Below are 4500 nucleotides of genomic sequence, written 5' to 3'. Positions count from 1 at the left end.
ACAGCAATAATAACTGAAACAGTCCTAGATTGTGTCCCTGACCTCTGAGAAGTGAGTCTCTACTGCTTCAACAAGGTTCTCAAAAGGATTCAGAAGCCGAAATGAGTTAAGAACTCCTCATTTCAATGAAAATTACCTCTGTTTTATACAAGATTTTAGAAGGATGTCTATGCTAATACATAAAATGTACCTGTATTAATTAAAGTTGCGTCATGGAAGGGATGAGAAGGGAAGAAAACTTTTGAGGGGGAAATAAGAGGTGAACGGTATATACTAAGAAGAAGGGGAAAGTAAGGAGAAGTAGGGCACTACCATCCTGCAGAGAGCTTAATGCACACTCAAAGGAAGGCAGTGAGGGAGACATTTAGTACAGGTGGTGTGTCAGACACACTCTAAGGCAGTTCCATGATCCCTGTCTCGGTGGTCATGCATTGGTGTGACCCCTCTCCTACAGAATCAGCAGAAACTGTGACCTGCTTCCAACCAATAAAATATGGCAAAGGTGATGACATGTCACTCTCGTGATTAGATTATCTTAAAAAAAAAAGACTTTTTCTTGCTGGCAGACTCACTCTCCCTGATGGTCTGATGAATTAAGAGGTCATAATGGAAAAGTCCATGTGGCAAAAACGTGTGAATGGCCTCTAGAACTGCAACAGTTCCTAGGAACTCTGAATGGCCTCCCGGAGAAGGTGGTGGCCTCTTGCTGTTGGCCAGCAAGAAGCCAGGGCATTCGATCCGGCAGAACACAGGAAGGAAATAAATTCTGCCAACAACTTAAATGAACTTGAAAGTGGAACTTTCCCCAGCCAAGTCTCCAGACAATAACATAGCCAGCTGACGCCAGGATTGCTGCCTCGTAAGACCCTGCGCAGAGGACCCAGGTAAGCTGTGCCCAACCTCCTGACCCATGGAAACAGAGAGATAATAAATGTATATTGTTTTAAGCCACAAAGTTTGTGGTAATTTGTTACACACACAGCAATAGAAAACAAATACAGGTAGGAAAGAGGGAGCTGCAGAAGGGTGTGTGATGAAGAGAGTGTAGGAGGAAGGGATGGAACAGGAGGTATCATGACTGAAGAGTAGCATGAAGGGTAGTGAGAAGCTGCAATCAAGACAGCGAAAAAGAAGCCCAAGTTTGTATGTTTGTTTGGAATATCACAGAGAACGAGCTGAGAAATAAAAGTTCTAACATGGTCCCTGGGACTCGGAGGAAGTTATCTGAAGAGAACACGGGGCTTTGCGAGAGTAGAAACAAAACCACAGCAGCAAAGTTGGAAAGTTGGAAAGTTGCTGTGAAACAGGTTGCATTCTTCTATTTAAATCCCAACTTTCATGGGGGAAAAAAAGCCACATCCTTCTAGTCAAATTACTGAATTCTTGTTTTTCTCAATGAACTCCTACTGAATCTCCACTCTCCCCCCATGCCCAAGTACCTCCCATAACTTTCTTCTACTTAGAATGACATGGATTATTCTGCTGAAAATATGGTAATGGCCTTCAAAAGCCACCCACATGCCCGAGAGGGAGATGAAAGGCAGTGGCATTTTCCTGCGCAAGTCCCAGACTGGCTACCTTTTCTGAACGTTTACAAATATCACCCATTCCAGGGACGACCAATTACGTCCTGTTCAGACAATGTTTCCCACAAAGGATCTGGTAATCTAAAGAATTTTAAAAGGAAGTAGCTTAAGAGGTAAGAGGTTTAAGGAGGTGCTGGATGAAGACAGACAGGGAGCAGAGATACATTTATGTGGGAAACCAGTGAAAACCAGCAAGCTGAAGACCTTCATCTCTTCCCTTTTCAAGGAAACAAGGATGGGTATTTATACAAACCCTACTTGATATACAACTGATACACATGCATTTTAGACTAAGCTTGTTTGAGTCAGATTTAATAAAGCCATGGTTCTCAGAGCTTCAGGAAAGTAATAAGTCAATCCTGTAAGAATATCAGACTTAGTAATAGCCTGGACAAATATGCACACACAAGTTAAGTATCAAATGCTTTAGTTACTTACCAAATTTGCATAGAGACCCATGAAAGCTAAACAGCCTTGAACTAAGAGAGTCAGGCAGCAGGTCATTAACATAATAACAAAATATAAAAAGAGGTAAGAAAGCGCTTGGCCAGGTTTGGATGCATAGTCTGTCATTGACTAGTGTCAAAAAATAGTAAGAACTGCCTCCCTTGTCTCCCAGACCTCAGAGCCCCACGTGTAACACCAAACTGCATGCGATGTATCGGTCAGGCCTGTCTTCCTTAGGCCCTGCAGCCTGCTAATGTTTCATTCTCAGTACTTGTACGTAAGACTCAGACCTGGGCTGTGATGCTGCTGTACTCAAACTATCCCTGTTGCTTCGACCTCACGGAAGCCCACAGGTACATCAGGCTCTTCTGCTGCTGCCTCTCCCCTCTGAGCCTCTCTCTTCCGTCTCGAGGGCTGTGTCTGTCTCCTATTCATGGCTGTTTTTATCCCAGACCCCAAGCAGAGACCCTCCTTTCCAAAGTCATCGGAGATGCTACTTAAGGAGTGCTCTCCGCTCAGGTTCGAAGGGCCTCCCAACGCTGCCCTGGATTGCTTCCTGGATTCCTCGAAACTACTCTTGTAGCCCAGCCACAGTCGTGGTCCTTGTTCTTTTCTTTGACTGCAGGCGACACTAGGAGAAGACAGCCTTCCCACAGCCAGACTAGGTTTCCAACCATGGTCCTGAGACCGTTCACTCTGTCCACGCACTGACCACCAGCAGGTTTTCTGATTTGTAGCACTTAGAAAAGAGCAAACCTGATCACCATCAGCTCTTGGATGTAGGAAAGTAAGGCAACCAACTCATAAACATTAATAAATATTCCAAACCTCTCTTCCTTGTATGTCAGAGAAAGGTATCTGCAGCTTTCTATCAGGCCCCAGAGTCAGACTGCCTGGATTCAAATCCTACTCCTCCATCTGCTAGCTGAATAACCTTGGACAAGTTACTTAATCTCTCCGTGCCTCAATTTCCTCACTGGTATAATGGGAACAATTACAGTACTTATCTAATGAAATTGTTTTAACGATTAAAATGAGGTGATACATGTAAAGTCCTTAGAACAGCGCTCAAAAAATTCTAGCTATTATTGGTTATTGTTACTGTTACCATTACTAGTTCAGCTCAAGGCAGGCATGGATACACTCACAGGCTTCTCAGAGGCCCCGGATGCCAGTCAGAACTCAGAAATGCCTACAGATTATGCACTGTCACAGCCCCACACATCTGTGGGACCACTGACAGTTTGCAGAATATCTTCATACCCTCATCCCACCTTGCTCCTCATAGTGCCTGTGAGGTAGAAGATAAAGGTTATTATCCCCATTTTACAGGTGAAGAAAGCAAGGCTTGGGGAGGTCAAGTGTTGGCTTGGCCAAGGTCATACAGAGAGTTATTCTATAGTTGAGTATGTCTCAATTCCTTTGACTTCAGATCTAAGGCTCTCTGCTCCATGTGGGAAGGAGTAGGTCTTCCCCCATCTCCAGGTCTGGGGGGGTCTCTGTCCTCCCAGAGGGACACTAACAGACTGGAGCCCACATAGTAGCTGTTTCTTTCTCCTGGGTTTGACAATGTGTCTTTTTGGTGCTGCTTGGGCAGACATTACTGAGCACAGCTCTAAATCACAGAGACTTGTCAGGCTTCAATTCCCAGAAGGTCAAAAGAGATGGGTTAAGCACCATTGCCATGCTGAAGCATTCAGCCTACACCCAACAGGTCTGAAGTTTGGCGCCTGGGATATTCTTGCCTAAGATGATTTCTCTTGGGGCTTTTAAAAACGAAATGTGCCAGTTAATAGAATCAAATTGCCATTCCTTGAAGCGATGCCAGCAAACAGAAGATGCTGTTTACTGGTTCTACAGAAGCATTTTAACTTTCAAAGCTCCTTCGCAGCTGTTTTCTTTTTTAAAAAGTTTATTGCTTTCAAATCCTTTGTGAAACAGGTTTAAAAATAAAGTTGACTTCTCCCCCATTATATACAATTTCATTTTCATTTTTTAAAACATCGGTTTACGTGATCATTACAGGAAATTTAGAAAAGATGGAAAAGTAGAAAGAAAAGAAAAGTAATCTCACACCTCCCTCGGCCTCCCTTAAGCATGTCCTACCACACTGAGCAAACCAGGATTCATACTGTGATGAATTATGTGTCTAGACTTCATTCTTGGAAAAGCTTTCGTTTGCTTGCTTTACAGACCTGTGACCACACTGCACATTCAACTTTGCACCTGCTTTTTCTCTTTTAACATTATATTACTTTCCATATTGGATGAGGCTGCATGTTATTTCCTATTATTTCCACTAAGAAGTGGAATGTATAATTATTTGTTTAATCACCCCCCAACTATCAAGATACATGTTGTATATAAAATTAAGTATTATAATGATCTCATCTCCTTCCAATTTTGTCATCACAATCCCTATGTGGCAGAAGGGACAGACACAATGACATTGTCTTATCAACTAGGA

The sequence above is a fragment of the Pteropus vampyrus genome, unplaced genomic scaffold (assembly GCF_000151845.1).
Source record: "Pteropus vampyrus isolate Shadow unplaced genomic scaffold, Pvam_2.0 Scaffold31, whole genome shotgun sequence".
In the NCBI taxonomy this organism is placed as follows: Eukaryota; Metazoa; Chordata; class Mammalia; order Chiroptera; family Pteropodidae; genus Pteropus; species Pteropus vampyrus.
Note: the sequence above shows the minus strand (reverse complement) of the source record.